This window comes from Panthera tigris, chromosome C1 (genome assembly GCF_018350195.1).
Source record: "Panthera tigris isolate Pti1 chromosome C1, P.tigris_Pti1_mat1.1, whole genome shotgun sequence".
NCBI classification, from domain to species: domain Eukaryota; kingdom Metazoa; phylum Chordata; class Mammalia; order Carnivora; family Felidae; genus Panthera; species Panthera tigris.
This window is the reverse complement of record NC_056667.1, coordinates 200,218,602-200,239,458: the sequence shown is the minus strand read 5'-3', so window position 1 is coordinate 200,239,458 and position 20,857 is coordinate 200,218,602. Positions and strand designations below refer to the sequence as shown.

At 45.5% G+C, this 20,857-nt stretch overlaps 1 pseudogene; it reads right to left on the bottom strand.

The window, feature by feature from the left end:
* Positions 1-3,545: 3,545 nt before the first annotated feature.
* LOC102952822 lies at positions 3,546-15,231 on the bottom strand (annotated as a pseudogene).
* Positions 15,232-20,857: the final 5,626 nt, after the last annotated feature.

The window sequence follows — 20,857 nt, the reverse complement described above, 5'->3', positions numbered from 1 at the left end:
GAGTGTCCTGGAGGAAAGCTGCAATGGAGAGGAGGAAGCCAAATGATTGATGTCTTGCATTCACATCCTGTGTCCCTGCATGATCCCCATGATTCCTTTCTTTCTTTCTCTTTCTTTCTTTCTTTCTTTCTTTCTTTCTTTCTTTCTTCTCTCTCTTTCTCTTTCTTTTCTTTCTTTCTTTCTTTCTCTTTCTTTCTTTCTCTCTTTCTTTTCTTTTCTTTTTTTGAGAGAAGAGAAAGCACAAGCGAGCAAGGAGCAGAGAGAGAGAGAGAGAGAGAGAGAGAGAGAGAGAGAGAAGCAGGGCCTTCCTGAAGCAGGGCTCATGTTTAACCAAAGCAGGGCTTGAGCTCATCTGATGTGGGACTCGAACTCATGAACCATGAGATCATGACCTGAGCCAAAGTCAGATGCTTAACTGACTGAGCCACCCAGGCACCTGATCCCCATGATTTCTAAGAAACTCAGCCTAAGCCATGTGGGTGCGGTATGTTTTCTGGGAGAAACAGATTGGGTGCCATTCATTTAGATTTACCTGGTCTAAAAGGTCTCAATTTCTAATTTTTTTTTAACATTTATTTATTTTTGAGAGACAGAGACAGACAGAGCATGAGCAGGGGAGGGGCAGAGAGGGAGGGAGACACAGAATCGGAAGCAGGCTGAGCTGTGCTGAGCTGTCAGCACAGAGCCCGACAGCTCGAACCCATGAACCGCAAGATCATGACCTGAGCCGAAGTTAGACACTCAACTGACTGAGCCACCCAGGTGCCCCCAAAAGGTCTCGATTTCTTAACACCTCTCAGGAATACTGGAAGCCCTGGAGTCTATTCCTCTATGAAGCCAGACAGCCTTTCCTTGTGTCCAGAACTTGAAAGGAACTTTGGGTATTGTCATCCCACTTCTGTTTTCTTTTTCATCTGGTGCAACAACAAGAGATTTGGCCATCTTTGGGCCCTCGTCGGAAGCTCCACTTGAATCGAACTAGAAGCAGGGAACATTCCTGCCAGCCCTGCCAGGAGAGGAGAGTGGAAAGGGCCTGAGCTGGAAATTAGAGCGCCTGGACTCAAGGTCTGGTTTTGCAGCCATGGTTTGTGCTTCAACTTGTTCCCCTGGAAACCCATGAAACCAAAGTGTGACATCTACCTGAAATTTTCATGAGGATTAAAGAGATTATGCACTGCCACGTGAAAGAAAGGCAGTTGTAAGCACAGCAGACACACTCGGAAAATGTCATTTCTCTCACGTGGGTCCCAACACGTCTTTGGCATTTGGGGGTTGGGCGTCCTAGTTGTGCTGCTAATGAACAGGGATGCTAATGAACAGAAAGGACTCAGCCCAGTTCCATCCCTCTGAGAATCTGCCACTTGTTTCTTCAGTGGTCTTCTCCTGCAGACCAAGCAAACGCAACTCTGCTCAAATGTGCACTCCTTGCAAGCTGGACACACATATCACTTGAACCAGAAGCATCGACTTAAAAATGGCTGTGACAAAACCAACCAGTGGTACAGGGTCTCTTACTATTTTGAATGCCACCAAAAGAGTTCTTAGTCCCACGTGCCAACTGGCAAAGGCACAGGAAATTGTCTGAACTAAGTCACCTTCCACTTCCTCCTTTCTGGGGGGGATTTTTGGTCTTTCCATGTTACTTCCAATCCTTGCCCATTTACCTAAGTGGACTTCACTTTGTCTCCTTCCCACTTTCTCTTTTTTTCTACTAACTGACAATGATCAAGGTTGATCTCATCTTACAAATGCAACCAAAAGGAAAGACAAAATTCTGATGATGTTCTCCTCCAAGCAAAGGAAAGCAGTTACCCAGTAAACTTGGACATGGCCAAGAAATAAGAATGACAATACTCAAAATAGTGACTGTGTGTGTATGTGTGTGTGTGTGTGTGGGGGGGGGGTAAGCACTCATGACTAAGTGGGAATATAATTGGGTCCAACCATGCCGGAAGACAATTTGGCATATGTATCAAAATTTAACAAAATATTACATGGTAATTTAACATCTAAATATATTCTAAATAAACAACTAGGCAAATTCACATGGCTGTACGTGCAAGATGGGGAACTTATGCTTACATTATATTATGTTATGTTTATAATACCAAAAATTAGAAATATGATAAATATTCAATAATAATGATTTGTTGAATAGATTATGGAATATGAGGATATGATACAGAGTCATTTAAAATGGTGACCTGGATTAGATGTTACATATTGATAAAATTGAGAGGATAAAGAATTGCAAAGTATGTGTGATTCCATTTTTATAAAAAACAAAACCTTAATGAGTGCATGGAAAAAATCTGGACCTAATGTATATCATAAAGGAGGGGAAAAAATTAAGGGGGACTTAAAAATCTTTGCTAGTTAACTGAGTTTTGATTTTTTTTTTGCTACAACAGAGATTGCTTTTTTAATAAAGCAATCACAATAATTTAAATGGAATCAAGACAATGAACACAGACATAAATAGTGGCCAGCTGACATCTCCATCAGAATCTCAAAGTCCCCATCTTTCCTCCTCTTTAGACTAGATTAGCTTCCCAGGATTCTAGAAATGCAAAACACAAACAATTAGTTCTTAAGCAATTGTACCGATTAATCCTGTGCTAAATTACTGATTTGCCCATGATATTATTTTCTGCTATTTTTCATTGACTGCATTTTTACTGCATTGGGTCCGAAGGAAAGCTGAAGAGAGATTCTTAGTCCTGTTTTCATTTTTTGCACGACTGTCCTTTCCAGCTGCAGCTTTGGAGAGGAAACAAACATTGAAACCCCATCAGGGAGGCAGCTGTATGCATCCCAATCAGTCTGGCTGGAAGGAACCTCACTTGGAAACTGACCGAAGGGCAGAAGCTCATTTCCCGTCCTCTGGCTCCTTCCTGGCCCTGCCACCCCGGCCCACTTCTCCTGGCTCTATCTGAGCCCCGCTTCCTGGAGGCCTTTTGGAACTGGGTTTGGGGCACCTGTAGCTTAGTTCTGTCTCCCAAAGGGGGTTTAACTTGTCCATGAGAAATGAGTCAGCACGCAGAGCCTGGGGCTGTGAGACACTTCTGTTCTGAGATCTGGAATCTTCTGGACAGTTTAGAAAGACTTGTTTTTGGCGGGTGAGGTCTCCAGGCCTGGGATGGGGCATTTTGGTTTCCGGCTCGGTTAGGTATGTTCTCCAGAGCAGGCAGAGCTATCCTGGTGAAAACATGAATAGGCACTGATGTGGGGTTTCCAGGTTGGTGAGAACAGATCCTGTCCCCCAGCAGTCCTGGCCCCACACCGTTGTGCGGGAACAGCGGTGGGGTGGAGAGATAGGGGAGACGGAGGTGGCTGATTTGGGAGAAGCAATCGCATTTTGCTGAGCCAGCTTGCTGGCTGGGGTGGTATTTGGGGCGGGGATCTGGTCACAGCTCTGTCTCCCACCCAGATTCTTGCAGCAGGAACAAAGTGACCCAGGCCTTGTGTCTCCAAGCCCCCCACGCAAATGGTTTCCGTCAAGTTTTGTAATGTGAGAGCTTCCCTGGAGGCCGAGGCCTTCACGCTTAGCTGCGAGCTGCTGAGACGCCGTTTCCAATCTTTTTAGCAAGTGGATTGGCTTCCAGATTGACGGCCTTGGAAACCAGACCTCTTTGTTTGTCCCTGAAACAGGTATCACCTGCGAGCTGCACGCGGAGGCAGAACACGCTGTCCGAGGCCAGCTCCTGATTTTCCATGGGTTGGGGTGGGTACGGGAGGGTGAGGGAGCATTTGGAGAGCCCAGAGAAATGATGTCTATAACCCCAAATTAGTAACGATTATGAAAAGTCAGCCACCTGCGTGAACTTCCCCCTTAAGAAGATGTTTCTAAAGTTAAGTAGCTGAAAGTGACATTTGAACAATTTCAGTTCTGACTCATCCATCCCTTTGAGGCTGCCCTCCAAGGATGGAGTTGATGAAAAGCAAATAAACTGTTTCTGCCCCTATTCAGGCCACAAGGAATGGAGACGGGAGAGTCCATGCTCATGAGCCCAATACTTCCCCTCCTTCCCAGTCGTACATCTGAGGATCTGATGAAATCAGTGCTAGAATTTCAAACGGATTGTCTTATTTAATCCTTCCAGCAAGAAGACAACAGTAACAAGAACAGCTGAGGTTTATTGAGTGCCTACTACGCACCAGGTGCTTTATATGTGTTACCTCTAATCCCCAAAATTAATCTTTCAAGAGCAGTGTTATTACCCTCATTTTACAGGCAGAGGGTCTGAACACTGAGTCTGGGGGAAGTTGTCACTTGCCCATATTTGCATGACTCAGAAATGTTGGGATCCTGGTGGTATGCTGTCCCCAAACAGACTCCCTCTTTCCCATCATACCCTAGATCCAGAACAGGACAGGACCAGGGAGGAGAGATGTCCACTGCTCACCCAGCCCTGTGCTCCTTTACTGCACAGTTCTTGGCTAGAACCCACTGTCATGGTTTACTACATGGCTGGGAGAGGGAAGGGATTCATTTGTCTCCCAAACCTAGGAGATGTAGGGTGGTTGGGATGAAGAGTGACATACGTGGGAGGAACCAGGGTGGCCATGGGGGGTGACAAGTCAGCTGCGTTGGTCTAGAGGAGTGTTTATGGACATTTCTCAAGATGAGGGACATATTCCCTTTGTTAGTCCCACGTTCCTGGAGATGACAATGGCCCGGTCTAGGGAAATCTCTTTAAAAACAAAGTTCAGGGGTGCCTGGGTGGCTCTGTTGGTTGAGCGTCCAACTCCTGATCTCGGCTCAGGTCATGACTCATGTTTCGTGGGTTCGAGCCCCATGTTGGACTCTGTGCTGACTGTGTGGAGCCTGCTTGGGATTCTGTCTCTCCCTCTCTCTGCCCCTCCCCTGTTCGTGCTCTCGCTCTCTCTCTCAAAATAAATAAATAAACTTTTAAAAATAAAATAAAAATAAAACAAAATTCGCAGCTATTGTAAGTTTCTGTTTCTCTGTCAAAGGCTGATCCCAGTCAGATCCACCCACTATGTTGGTTGTAGAAGAGAAACATTTCAGAACCGTGTGGCCACCCTCGTGCTCAACACCTGTGGTCCTGGGGTGCCCCCACATAATTTGGGGGAGTTCTGCTCCTATAGGCCCAATATGGCTGGGAAGAGTCAAAGAGCCTTGGTTGGCACAGAAATGTAAAGCCATTAGCCAGAAAGATGTCCTGAGCCAAGAGCTCAGAGACAGTGATAGAAAATGCTTCCAAATCCAGAAACCGGGGCCAGCTTCACCACTCCTCAATGCTTGCTTCTCCTGAGTCACCAAGGTCACCACCCACCCGGTTCCCCCATCCAGCCCTGCCCACCAACCCCACAGTCTGCTCTGTGTCTAGTGCTACTCTCCAGCCCCAGATTTCCCATTGCACTAACATGAGATGACCACAGTCCCCTTAAATAGTGGTAATGGAGAGAGTAGTTTCAGGGACAGGACAAATAAGAATAATGTTCCCCAGAGGGTGACTCTACCAGGCACTATGCAAGGTATGTTACCTACTAATCTTAGTCGGCAGAATATGTCCAATTTTACCAAGATTCAGAGATGTTAAGTGACGTCCTCGGGATCACATAGCTAGTAACGCAGTCAGAATGCCGCTCAGGCCTGTCAGACTCCAGAACTCATGGCAAAGAGGACAGAGTAAAAGCAGTCTTTCTAGTAATAAATACAAACATCATCACTCAGCCATTCCAATCCTCAGTGCGTTCTACAGAATTCTCTGTGCTGTCAGCCACAGATGGGGAAGCTAAAGTGTCGAGAGGTTGAATGAAATATCTACAGTCTCGAATAGGTCAACAGATGAACCCAAAAGAGAATGTGGGTGGTCCATTAATTGATTGCCTCTTTTGCAAAAACTGCCAAGAGATCCAATTGATTGCATGAAAAATATCGACTCAGGGAAACACATCAGTCAAATGGATAAAAATGTCAAACATCAAGATGCATGTTTGTCTGTGAGCCAAGTGGGTGGCGTCTCAGGATGCTGGCTGGGGTGACGTTTGTGTCATGGTCTCACAGAATGCAGAGCGGGGAGGGATCTGGAAGGTGGGGTCATCTAGCCCTCCACTGCATCCCTGACAAGTGGTTACCCAGCCCCCGCCAGGATACCCACAGGGACAGGAGAACCACATTTCCACAAGCTGCAATTACTGCATCTTCCACTTCTTCAGGACATGTCTGACTTCCTGGATATTGAATCAGCGGAAGTGGAATGTCAATATTCTTAGCCTGGGATCTGATGAGTGCGAACGAGATCCCTATAAGAGTCCGACACAGTGGGGATGCCAGAGGGTCCAGGCATTTTGGAAAATGGTTTGGCCATTTCTTTGCCCGTTAAGTGTCTATTCATGTTTTCTGCCCATTTCTTCACGGTTTGGCCATTTCTTATAAAGTTAAACATACAGTTGCCACGGGGTCCAGGGGCCCCAATCGTAGATGTTCTCCCAACGACGTGATGTGTCTATGCTAAAAGCTGGATGCAAATGCTTCATTCATAATCATCAAAAACTGGGAAACAACTCCAAGATCAACAATAGTCCATCAACTGGTGGATGGACAAACAAATTGTGGTGTGTCAGTACCTGGAAAACTACCAGTACAGCAAGAAAAAAAAAATATGACTTGATATGTGCAACATCCTGGATATTTATCTAAATGCTTTATCTAAAGCTTTATCTAAAGAATGCTTTATCTAAAGAAACCAGAGACAAAGGGCTGCATAAAGTAATGATTTATTTTTTCCTTAATTTAAATTCAAGTTAGTTAACATACAGTGTAGTCTTGGCTTCAGGAGTAGAACCTAGTGATTTATCTTTTACATATGACACCCAGTGCTCATCCCTAAAAGTGCCCTCGTTAATGCCCATCATCCATTGAAACCATTCCCCCACCCACCTCTCTTCCAGCAACCTTGTTTGTTCTCTATTATGATTTTTAAAAATTTTTTTAAAAATGTTTATCCATTTTTGAGAGAAGAGAGAGAGAATGAGAGTGTGCTCAAACAAGGGAGGGGCAGAGAGAGGGGGAGACACAGAATCCAAAGTAGGCTCCAGGCTCTGAGCTGTCAGCACAGAGCCCGAGGTGGGGCTTGAACCCATGAACCATGAGATCATGACCTGAGCCAAAGTTGGATGCTTAACTGACTGAGCCACCCAGGCACCCCTATTATTTCTTTTATATGACATTCCAGAAGAAGCAACAAATGGCATATACATATATATAGTTGACCCTTGAACAACACGACTTTGAACTGAGTGGGTCCACTTAAATGCAGATTGTTTTCAACAAATACAATACAGTAATGTAAATATAGTTTTTCTTTCTTATGATTTTCTTTTTTTTTGTTTAATTTTTTAAATGTTTATTTATTTTTGAGGGAAAGACAGAGTGCATGCAGGGCAGGGGCACAGAGACAGGGAGACACAGAATCCAAAGCAGGCTCCAGGCTCTGAGCTGTCACAGAGCCCGATGCAGGGCTTGAACTCACGAACTGTGAGATCATGACCCGAGCTGAAGTCAGACACTTAACCAACTGAGCCACCCAGACGCCCCGTCTTTCTTATGATTTTTTTAATGCCATTTTCTTTTTCTTGAACTTACTTTGCTGTAAGGAGGTAGCATATAATATATACAACATACAAATATGTGTTAATCAACCATTTATGTTATCTGTAAGGCTGCTAGTCAGCAGTTGGCTATTATTAGGAACTAAGTTTGGGGCAAAGTTATACAGGAATTTTTGACTGTGTGTGGGGTCAGTGGCTTTCACCCCGGCTTGGTCAAGGGTCGATTGTATGTATTAAGAGCAAAACAGATTGGTTTTGCTGGAGGCTGGGGAGGGAGGGAGGTATTCACTACAAACAGGCAGGCAGGAATGTTTTGGGGTGATAGAAATGTTCTGCATCTTGCGATTTTACAACTGTGTGCACTTGTGAAAATGTGTTCAACCGCCCACTTGAAAAGGGTAAATTTTACTGTAAGAAAATGGTACGTCAATAACTCTGACTTCAGAAAACGATGAAGAGAGATGCAGACACAAAATTTGATAGTTGGATGGTCTCCATCTGTGTAGCTGAGAAGCTTTGGTCCTCATCGTGAGGATGGTAATGGGAGGGTCCTTCTGTCTCTGGAGGTCTACAAAGGCTGCCTCACATGGGTGTCTGAATCCCTCCAGCTGCCTTGGGGACCTGGGTCATTATCCTCTCTGGGCCAATAATTCTGACGTTCCTGCCACTCTGTCCCAGCTTCTGTCTCTGAAGCTGCACTTGGTCTGTCGCCTGCGTCAAGGCTTTTCCAGACTTTTCCCCTCGGGCACTGATTGCCTCCTTGCTGTTCCAAGCTACCTGATAGGTTCTTCTCTGCCAAGACAGAAATGGTTTCCTTGTCTTGATGATCTACTTCTTTGTGGTTTCCTTCAAGAAATTGCTTGGGTCCTTAGATATCATGGCTTTTTTTTTTTGCTTACGCAAGACCCTCTCTCTATGCTCATGTCACCATGGTGCCTGGGATTGGGGTCGATTGAAGCAGGGCCACCGCCTTGCTGTTCCTGAAGCCCCCACTCGCACCCTTGAAGTCCAGACCCTGAGGCTAGGTCCAGCACGCTGATGTGTTTCTGCCTCCGTTGCAGATTCCAATTTGCCTCTGCCCTTGAAATTTCTCTTCTCTTGTCATATTCTACTCACACACCCCAAATTCACCCAGTCTATTTCTATGTCTGAACCCCGAGTTTGGTCCTGGTTGAATTTCTTGTCCCAGGACATCCTAACACCCCATGCCAGTCAGTGCTGTAAATAAATTTGGGGTTTGGGGAGTCTGGGGGAGTACCTAACTTCAGACGTTCGAGATAGCTCAGTTCTAGCGTTGGTCTAAAGCCTTCTTTTACATAATGGAGATGTTTTTGGTTTCTAGCGGCTTCTGTCTATTGTCCCCATTCCTTTCTGTTACCAAGTCCGGTAAGTCTAATGCCTCTTCTATGCGACAGGCTTTCGGCTCTTTGAGGACAATGATCATGTCTTTCTGAAATGTTCTATCCAGGCTGCCTTAGCAAGAATTTCCATGTCTGCTGGGAAATTGCATCTGGAATCCTGAATTGAGATGTGGGCCCTGAACGTAAGAAGAACCTCAAAAAAAGGGAGGGGGGAGAGATAACTCAGAGGTGAACAAGCAGAGACTCCCATTCTGTGCTGCAGGGAGAGCACCCTGGACCTACCTTGTGCTCTGGACTTTGCCTTTCCTTCCTATGTGGAAATGTCTGGAGAACAACCTGTCATTGCCTTGTCGTTAGTGAGCAAAATAACTCCTTCCTGTCTGGAAACCTGGAGTGAAATGATACTGCCTGTAAAAGTTCTCTGTGGAGTTATTGGCATGTTTTCAAATACATTATTTCGATTTTTGGCTCGAAAGTGGATTTAGCATCTCTTAGGAGTATTGGCTTGGGCTGGAGTTTGTGTGGAAGCCCAGAGGGAGGAAAAGTCCTGGTTTTAATGGAAGAAACACCCCAGATGCATGGGGAAAAGACCAAAAAACAAAAAACAGAGAAGCATAATGTACCCAGCCCTGCTCAAAGCACATGGGAGTTGGCACCATGTGAAATTCTGCTGTTCAGTCAAGGTTGAAGCATAACCCAAACATTGGCGAGTCCAGGGGCCAACTCCCTACATTTCTGGACTGGCCTACCTGACGATTAGAAATACATTTCATCAACCAGAATACCCTTAGTCTTTACCACATCGGCTGCCTCTTCTGCCTTATACTGGACAAGATGCACCCTATTCTAAGCACAGCTCCAGTTTCTGAGCACGGATGGAGACCCCCCTTTCCTCCTCCTCTAAGAACTCTTTTTTGGGAAGGGCCTGTATTTATTTGGAAGAAATCTTTTGAGTCACTGTAGGTGGAGGGTGACACCCAAGGCTGTGCTCAAGTAAAAAAGACGCCTTTGGAACTGCATGTGTAAGCCAAGGAATTAGCATTGGTCTTGAGAGGTGAATGAGGACAGAATAATGGAGACAGAGGTTAGGGGGCAGCCAGGAGATGGGAGAGACCGTGGGAGTGAAGGGAAGGGAGCAATCCTGACTCCCTTTGAAGGTTTTTTTTTAAATTAAATTTAATTTTTTATTAAAAATTTTTAAATAAGTTTATCTATTTATTTGAAGAGAGAGAGGGCACAAGTAGGGGAGGAACAGAGAGAGAGGGAGGGAGAGAGAGAGAATCCCAAGCAGGGTCCACGCTGTCAGCACAGAGCCTGATGTGGAGCTCGAACTCACGAACAGTGAGATCATGACCTGAGCCGAAATCAAGAGTTGGATGCTTAACTGACTGAGCCACCCAGATGCCCCTCCCTTTGAAGGTTTATAGTAAGTTACTAAAATCACCCAAAAGGTTGGTGGGAATGAACTTGGGGGTGGGTGCGCTAGAGAGGGGGGTGGGTATTGTGCCTAAATTTGAGTGACAGAGGCCAGAGACTGTCAGTGGTGCAGAACGGAAGGTCTGAGCCTGAGTTACATTTGTTTCCTTTCTATTCTCTCATTCCACTTGAACTCCCTCTTCTGAGGGTTTCATCTTTGTATTTCCAGTGCCCAGTGCACAGCCCAAAGCATAGAAGGCCCCTAAGACATGTTGCTAAAAGTAAGTAAACATGGAAAGACAGGCAGTAGCCCCTTCTCAGTTTGCAAGTAATAAAATGTAAGAGATAATGGAAATGTCCCAGAAAGATCGAAGTCCAAACATTGATTTTTTTGTGGAGTCTTCTAATTCATTGAAAGGAAAATGGACTCAGTTAAATTTTTCTTTAAACATTGGCTCCCTTACCTTGACACTTTCTCTGCTTAAAGTCTGGCCCAGACACACCTGCTGCTTGAAACCTCTTCTATGCACCTACTAGGCATCATGGTGCATGATCTAGAATCATGGAAAGTTAAATTTGAGAAGGGATGTCAGAAGTCACTTACTGATGGTCTGATCCCTATACGTTTCTTATGTCACTTAATACTTTCTATCTTTATTTGTTTTACAAAATGTCTTTTACTTTAAAATGAGTTCTCTCCGGGCCTGTCAACATAGATGTGTGCTCTACACATGAATAAACCTAAGCCAAAAGCGTGAAACAGGATTGGCAAACGTCAGCGCTGGAAAGTGCTTTGCAAATGTTTTACAAGAAATAGATATTACCATTTCAAACCACAATGGCTTCCTGGTAAATGAAAGACCTTTTTGTTCAGTTGAGCCCCTTGAGTTGGGATATGCAAAGTGGACTTGGAACTCAGTTTTAGAGCAGGGGTTAGGGAAAGCCGAATTGGTGTTCTAGTGGTAAAGGGAAAGGGCAATCTGGGGGGGAGTAGCTAAGGCGAAAATGGCCTGGTGAGATGGAGAGGGGCGGGGGTGAGGGGTGATGAGACCAGGGAAGGCATGATGGCAGTCCCTGAGAGTAATGAAGGTGGACGCCCAAGTCCGGTGTAACCCTACCTCTGTCTCCATGTCCCGCATACCCGGAGCTGAAGTTTTGAACAAAGTGACCAATTTCCCCAGGAATTCACAGAAATACGGAGGAGGGCATTGGATCTCTAACAGGACGTAGAATAGGCATGTGGGGAATCCTATCTAGAGCTTAAGTGCAGGGAGGCCCCAGATCATGTCTGGGTTATGCAAAGCTATTTGATACCATGGAAACCTGGATATGTACAAACATGCTTTTCTTCCCTACAGTATCACCTTGAAATTAACGTATTTGGAAACAGGAGATAGAGGTGGAGATGAAAGGCGTGCACGAAGAGTCAAATCTCAGCTCTAAAATACACAACACGAATTGAGTGCCTTGCATACAGTTTTTGTCCTGCTCTAGTGTGATTTTGATGATGTTATTATTGCACAAGAGATTGGACATATCACCAATGTGAGGTTGGGAGGCTTGGGAGAAAGGGTGGTCTTACTGATATACGATCCCCACAGCTTCCACAGTAAAGTCTGATGGGAAGTTTTCACCCGTAATTATACACCCAAAGAAGAATGGCAAGTGGCATATCCACAGACCAATCCTGTGCCAGAAACACAGTGAAATCCAGGGCTGTGGTACTTCCAAGGCCATAGGAGAGGATTAATGCTATGATAAAGCATGAGGCAATCCCTACCTCAATGGCTTTATTTCTGGAAAGATCTTGCTGGAAGACGAAACTGCTCGGATCTTCTTCATGATCAGATATACTATGTGCCGGATCTTAATAATGCCAATGAGAGCAGCTGTGTAGCCTGTCCATTCTAGGTATTTCCTCTGACACCTCCAGTCCATTCTTGTACATGACTATCTTCCCAGTCATTCATGTTGTCCTTTCCCCATTGCCCCAGAGTTGTTGAGAGTACTGGATCCAAATCCTACCATGCATACGTAGTGACATTAAACGACAACCGCTCCCAAGTCTTGTATGAGGCCAATGTGTGGACAGGAGTATATGGCAAGTGGCTTGTTCAGCAGCCTTCCCAGCTTCCTATGGTGAGGCTTCTGGTTCATGATATATCATTTTCAGCTTTCTCATAAGACAAAGCAATGAGGGAAGGATGCCTGTGCCCAAACTGATGGACAAGATGGTAATGACGCCAAGGGGCAGGACGAGCTCAACAATAACGTAAGTCAAAAAAGGGCAAAGCTCAGCAGTGTTCTAGGTCAGAGTATAAGCAATGATCTTCTCTAGGTTGTCAAAGATCAGGTGGCCTTCCTCCACTCTGTGACTATGGGTGCAAAGATTTCATTACCATTTAGTAAGACGGTGTGGCCTGCCATTTTGGCTGCATCAGAATCTGCTACCTCCATGACTATCCCAATATCTGCTTTCTTTAGGCTGGAAAATCATTAGCTGCATCCTTGGTCACAGCAACAAGTGCATCCTGTCTCTCACAGCCTACCGCAATGATCAGCTTTTGCTGGGGAGATGTCCGGGCAAAGATGATTTCCAACTGGTTGGTTACGAGCTCATCCAGAGGCTCATGCATGACTTATGTCCTGCAGCTCCGTACTGGCCACCACAGTGGCTTTAGCAGCCTATTCACTAACTCGCTCCACACCAGGGTTGAGGCATTTTTCAAGGTCTTCAGCCATACCACAGTTGGCTGACGTGATGCCTACACACACTCTTGGTAATACTTCAGCTACGAAGAGACAGTTACCCGTAATCATGACAACCTTGATCCCAGCACTTTGGCATTTGGTAAATGCATCAAGTGCAGTGGACTGAAGGGGATAGATTGTTGACAAGAGCTCACGAAGCAGACGTTGGAGGTGGGAAAGGTCATGGTACCCCTCAACTGAGTAGATTTCTGAGAACTTGTTTGCTGGCAGGTGGAGGTGGTAGAGAGCAAGACTGTGTCTCCTCTAGGCCATCTAGCTCCATACACACTATGTGGAAGGCTTTTGATGCGCCTTGTCTAGAGGCTAATTTAAGACATTAATAATGATGGTGCTGTGCTCTCTAAAACCTTCTCAGGGGCCCCTTCATCATCATGAGGGAGCATTTATAACTGGAGCCATTCATGTTCTCTACGAGGAGCTGAAATTTATTGGTAGAATCCAAAGAGATTTCAGGCACTTTGCAGGTTTAATTTCCTAATTTCCATCACAGCACCCACAGTAACCTCTGAGAATTTCCAAGGGTAGTTTCTGAGGTATCTCCAAGCAAAGCTTGCCTGACGATGGGGACATTTTCCTGTCCTGGTTTGAACCCAACTTTGTGATACAATGTTATTATCTTGAATGAGGAAGCTCAGATTCCAGAGCTTCAGGCAGAAGAGTTAGTGTGTCGGTTCTTCGTTTGTGTCAGCCTCGTAGATCACCTGTGGGTCCTGCTGTGAATCCGAGCATGTCAATTTTGTCAGAACAAATGACAGAGGTGGAAAGAGGGTCTCCACTACTTCCAGATTCTTCAAGAAGTTCTTCTTTGTCATCCATTTTTCTGTCACTAACAAGGTGACAGTGACAATGACCAGGAGGCCCCCGGGTTCATGGGCCACAACGATACCAATGAGGAAGATGACGGACTCCAGGCCATAGCTCGTGGGCACTCTTCATGATGAAGAAAAGGGTGCCGGTGAAGTGACCTCTCCTGCCTCAATGTAAGCACGGTGCCCAATCTTGGAAGCTACGGGTGTCTTCTCATTTCCAATTCCTGAAGCCAGTGAGGCAATCTGTCCAATGATGGTCCTGTTGCCTGTGTTGGTGACTGTGCCAGTTGCTGTCCCTTTTAACTAGGTTGCAGAAGAGAAGCCAGTGTTCTTTGTTTCAAGGAGATTGCTCTGAGTAAAGTGAGAGGAGCAGGACTGGGACTCAGACTTCTGAGTGAGGGATAAGTCATCTACCCCACCTCCCTGAGAAGTCAGCCACCTGATATCTGTGGGAATTTGGTCTCTTCCTTTAATTTCCACCATGTACATTGTACTGTCTTTGTATCTCAGATGACAAGAGCTCGGAGAGGAATAATTTAGCAAAACTGTCCATGATGTTGGTGCTTTTCACCTCTTGGTTATAAGCAAAGATCCCCACAACCAGAGCAAGCACATAACCCCAGAACACACTGCCTAGGGATACAGACTCATCATCAGAGTCCTGAATCCCAAGTGTAAGCTCGCACAGGACAGCTTTTGTCTACAGAAGAATGGAAACTCCCTAGACCATCTGTTGAGAAATTTGACCATCTCTGATGTTTCTTTGAGGGTGTTGGGCCTGTCCTGAGCCAGAAGCTCTGCAGCTTTCATGCTGGAATGATTTGAATATCATGTAGACCACAGTTGTCCTTTACTTCCTTATTGTCGAATTTCTGATCACCCAGGTTACTTCTTTCTTGCATGCCTCTTTCTAGTGATTTTTTTAAAAAAATGTTTATTTATTATTTATTTCTAAGAGAGAGAGAGAGAGAGACAGAGACAGAGAGAGAGACAGAGAGACCAGGAGAGAGGGAGACAGAGAATCCTAAGCAGGCTCTAGGCTGTTAGCACAGAACCTGAAGCTGGGCTTGAACCTATGAACTGTGAGATCATGATGACCTGAGCTGAAATCAAGAGTCAGACGCTTAACCAGCTGAACCACCCAGGCACCCCTCTAGTGACTTTTTAATGAGTTCCAAGCAGTTGTTCTTCAGACTCCCTTACTTCTCCCTGCTACCCTCTTGGGGTGTTTTCTCTTGGTCTTTAGTTCCACTAAGATGCACAAAGTAAATTTTTGGCATAGTCTTGCCCATGATGCTGATAACATGGGTGCTGGTGGAATGAGGTTGGTCATAGGGTCATGGGCCAGAGGAGGGCACAGTTCCAAAGTGTGAGCCATACTAAGGGCCTGGAGCCAAGGGTCCAGTTGTGGGAACTTGAGGTAGGGATGCTGAAGGGCCAGTCTCAGCCTGGAACCTCTACTGGCACCCGGCAGTCCAGTGCATTCGATGCCCGCTCCTGGTTGTCTGTCTTATTTCTCTTCATTTTTTAATCTACTCTTCCAGATTGAAAACCTCCTGAGGGCAGAGCCTGTGTTTCATCACTGTAGTCTCATCACATGGGAATTCAGAATAGGTATTCTTTGAATGACTAAATAACCTCATAATTTGGTGCCCATGGGTTTGTGGCCACCACTTGGAAAATAATGTAGCCACTGACTGGAAGAAATAAAGCCTGAATGAATGGGCTTCATCAAGCGAGAAGCCTGAACCAGGTAGCAGTTCTCAGCTGGAGGGCCTGGAAATCCTTGCAGGGAATGAAATACACAGGTCAATCTCAGCCTTCATTTCTGCATCTGCAAAGTCAAGAGGAAAACAGGGGAGTGACAGGATTCACCTCTTGAGGTTGTCGGGATTCAACGAGAGAATTCACAGAGAGCACGAATGATATTCCTGGCCCTAAGTAAGCACTCCAATGTAATTATTAATATTAATGCTACAGTTAGTAATCACAATGGAAAAGTAATGTCGTTTTTTACTGTAGAGACTGGAGCTCTATTAACCATAACATTCTATTAATCATTAACTGCCTATGACACACGAGGCATTGTGGAGGAGAAGACACGTTAGCCCAATTTAGCATGATCCAGAAATCCATAGGTAGTTGGCTGGCAGTAGCATCACTGTCCCTGTAGAAGGGGTGCTCGTTAGAGTTCACAATGATATTTTTGGTAGTTATCGACTTTGGAAGCTTCACGTAGAGGTATTTCAGTTGCCTTCTCAAGAGAAGCGAATATGTTTATGTTAATATAAATAAATGTGTCACCCTTCATGGAGACCTTGAAGGATGGGAACATGTCTTATTTAACTCATTGTCCTGCATATCCAGCACAGGGCATGAGGGCAGGAGTTGCTAAATGCACTTTCCAAATGACACGTATTCATGGAAGGCATTGACGTTTGACATTGGCTCAAAATAATCCAGCACCAGCGGTGATTGAGTTGTGATGGGACTGAATCCAAGAGCTTTTTTAGGGACCCAGAAGTTCCCATTATCTTATGGCACATTTTGTAACCACGGACCCTGTCCTCACTGAAACCCACCCCAGCTTTGAATCTAGCAGCTGTCTCCACAGAGAAGGGAGAGTAAACCACCAGATTTGTCCTAATTGTAAGTTATTCAATCTGGGCTTTGGAAGGATACAAACTGATGTAACCCTCATCAACTCCATCAGCAACGCCATTAACAATTTTAAGAGTTGGGCTGATGTGGCTTATCAAGGGACCTTGACTGCTATGATGCCATGGCCTGGCTTGATGCCCTTGGCCAAAGCCAAGTGTTGGGTGGGTAGCTCGGCTCTCTCAATGGCCTGCCTGGCCTGTGCTGGTGGTATGTGTCAGGGCAGCAAGAATGTATTGCCTAAGCTAGGAATGTGGACCATCTCCAAGGGCTAGAGGAGGAGAGGAATGGAGGGAGGGAGCTCTGGTTCTGATGGAGGGACAAGAGAACAGGTTGTCCAGAAGGACACGTAAATAGTTTTTGGCTCCAGTGACCTTGCTGTTATCCACAGTTACTCACAGTCAATCATGGGTATTGTTCTGGGGCAGGGTGAGGGCGGAACCAAAAGGGAGCAGATGACAGGGCGTGTTCCGGATGGAGTGTGCATAGGTGGCATTGGCATAAAGAGGGTGTGGCTGGGGATGCCATGACCGTAAGGGAAGCCCCTAGTCTGAATCCTTGGAAAGAGGTCTACTCATCCGAGGGATGTCTTCAGAGCCCATCTTTTCAAAGAGACGCATCCTGATGTGATGGTTGGAAGCACACCAGAAGTTCTGTCTTCTCTCCATCCTCACCTTTCCTCCTCCAGGTAAAAAAAGATCACTAATAATCTCATTCCTATTCCTTTGTTTGTTGCTAATTAATTTTAGCACATGAAACATTTTAAATAAGAACAGGTTCATCTCACTGCATTGGAATTTCAGCTTGCAAGGCAGGGCCTTGGGGCTTTGAAATGTTTTGTAGAAAAGGCAATGCTGTATGGGGATCCTCTGTTACCAAGTGCCTTTCCCACCTCTTTAGAGTGACTCATCCCACAGGCGATAAAGCCGCTACGGTCTAAGTCTCTGGTTCAGGGGACTTAATAGCATGAAGAATATGTTCTTTTCCCTCTCTGCTGGCATCCTAACCTTTTGACATTCCTAGAATATACCCGGTTTTTTCCTGCTTTAGAGACTTTACTTCCCTGGTCTTTGCATGACTGGCTCTTTTTCATTGTTTCCATCTCTGTTCAAGGTCAGCCTCTCAGAGACGACTTCCCTACCTCTCGGTGTCTAAAGTAGATGTTCCAGGGGGCGCCTGGGTGGCTCAGTCGGTTGGGCGTCCGACTTTAGCTCTGGTCATGATCTTACAGTTTGTGGGTTCGAGCCCCGCGTCGGGCTCTGTGCTGACAGCTCAGAGCCTGGAGCCTGCTTTGGATTCGGTGTCTTCCTCTCTCTCTGCCCCTCCCCTGCTCAAGCTCTGTCTCTGTGTCTCTCAAAAATAAATAAACATTAAAAAAATAAAAAAATTAAAAAATGAAGTAGATGTTCCAGCTCTCCTTCTTCCAATATGCTCTAGGACAACCTTCTAGTTCTTTCTTTTATGGTCCTATTCACAACTCTAACTGCATTGATGCACTATTCACTTGCCTTTTTTTTTTTTTTTTTTTAATTTAAATTCAAGTTAGCTAACATACAATGTAGTCTTGGCTTCAGGAACAGAACCCAGTGATTCAACTCTTACATATGACACCCAGTGCTCATCCTGAAAAGTGCCCTCCTTAATGCCCATCACCCATTGAAACCATTTCCCCACCCACCTCCCCTCCAGCCATCCTCAGTTTGTTCTCTCTATTTAAGAGTCTCTTATAGTTTGCCACTCTCTCTGTTTTTATTTTATTTTTCCTTCCCTTCCCCTATGCTCATCTGTTGAGTCCCTCAAATTCTACATATGAGTGAAATCATATGCTATTTGTCTTTCTCTGACTGACTTATTTCACTTAGCATAATATCCTCTAGTTCCATCCACATTGTTGCAAATGGCAAGATTTCATTCTTTTTCTTTTCTTTTTTTTTTTTTTTTTTTAACATTTATTGATTTTTGAGAGACAGAGAGAGCGTGAGCAGGGGAGGGGCAGATGGAGAGGGAGACACAGAATCCAAAGCAGGCTCTAGGCGATGAGCTGTCAGCACAGAGCCCGACACAGGGCTTGAACTCACAAACTGTGAGATCATGACCTGAGCCGAAGTTGGCCACTTAACCAACTGAGCTACTCAGGTGCCCTAGGATTTCATTCTTTTTCATCACCGAGTAGTATTCCATTGTATGTATGTATGTACGATATACATTGACATTGACATTTGGGCTCTTTCCATAATTTGGTTATTGTTGATAGAGCTGCTATAAACATTGGGGTGCATGTGCCCCTTTGAATCAGCATTTTTGTATCCTTTGGATAAATTCCTAGTGGTGCAATTCCTTGTTTCTTATCTTCAAAGGGTTAGGTCTGTGAGGACAGGCTTGCTTATTGCTGTATTTTGGGGGGCTCAGGACAGGCCTAGCATACCTAAAACATTTGAGTCTCTATCATGCATACTTCAGTATTCGGGGGAATTTCTAGGGGTGTGAGCTGGACAGTTTCTCAAAGCTTGAGGTCTAGTTGGGAGGACAGAAAGTTTGTCAGTTGGCATTCATGGTAAATGCTTGAGGGAGAACAGGGTGTAGCTTGGGGAAACACCCACACAAGTCTGCAGAATTTAGGGGAGGCTTTCTCCTGGAAAATAGAAGAACTGAGACCCAAAGAAAGTGGTAAGTAGCTGAAGAAAGAGGAGAAGCGTTTTGGGCAGAGGGCATAGCAAGTGCAACAGCCTGGTGGGAAAGATGCTATTTCTGAGGACCCGAGAGCTGCTTGGTAAGTAAAAGAAGATGGGTGGCAAGAGTTGGGGATGGAGACATAGCAATGGCCTAGGGCACAGCCTGGTGAAGCCATACTAAATTTGATTTTGTTCTGCAAGAAGTGAAGAGCTACCAAAGAGTTGGAAACAAAGATCCAATGTTCACTTTTGAAGGGTCACCCTGACTTATGGGGAGCAAAGTGTTGGCGGGGCAAAAGTAAAGAAAGGGTAGACATATGCGGGGTGTACTTGTGGTCCAAGGGAGCAAAAATGACAGCCTGGGCAAGGAAGGAGACCGTGGGGCTGGAAAGCAGGGGAGTGTTCCTCAATATTTAGGGGCAGGGTCCAGCCAGAGGATTGACTATGGGGGAAAGGAGTAAAGGCCTGGAGTGCTTGGTGAGACTTGGACAGAGATAAGGACAGGGCCCATAGGACCCGGGCATGTGTAGGGGTGGGGATAGCATTCATGGAGACAGGAGGGCTAGGGGGAGGAGAGGAACTGTGCACATCACCACCTTTGGGTCATCCCTCTTTTCCTTTTTTCCTTGGGAAGTTCCAGCTGCCCTAGAGGTCCAGCACAAGGGGCATCTCCTCCTCGAAGTTTCTTCTGAATTCTTTTCTGAGATATAGCACCAACAACTGGCTTCTGCCACTTGTGCATGATTTCATCCAAGTTAATCCCATCTTTCCAACTAGGTTGTGTACTCCTTGGGAACAGAGCCCTGTGCCCCAGGGACTGCCAGGGGGCTGAGTACACGGCAGATGTTCGGTCCTTGGGGACTGCGTTAGTAAGGGTTCTCCAGAGAAACAGAACCAATGGGATGTGTTTGTCTATAGGAAGAGGTTTATTATCAGGAGTTGGCTCATGCAGTTATGGAGGCTGGAAAACTCAAAATCTGCAGTGTGGGCTGGCTGGAGACCCAGAAAGAGCTGATGGTGCAGATGAAGTCTGAAGGCAGTCTTCTGGAGATTTCCCTATTACTTGGGGAGGCTGTTCTTTTTGTTCTATTCAAGCCTTAGGCTATTTGAATGAGGCCCATTCAAATTTTGGAAGGTGATCTTCTTACTCAAAGCCTACTGATTTAAATGTAAATCTCATTCAAAAACACCCTTTATTTATTTTTAAAAGAATTTTTTTTAACATTTATTCATTTTCTGAGAGACAGAGAGAGACAGAGCCTGAGCAGGAAAGGGGCAGAGAGAGGGAGACACAGAATCCAGAGCAGGCTTTAAGCTCTGCGCTGTCAGCACAGAGCCTGATGCGGGGCTCGAACTCATGAACTGCGAGATCATGATCAGAGCCTAAGTTGGATGCTCAACCAACTGAGAGACCCAGGGGCCCCTAAAAGAATTTTTTAATGTTTATTTATTTTTGAGAGAGAGAGACAGAGACAGAGTGTGAGCAGGGGACAGGCAGAGAGAGAGGGAGACACAGAATCGGAAGCAGGCTCCAGGCTCTGAGCTGTCAGCACAGAGCCTGATGTGGGGCTTGAACTCACAAACTGCG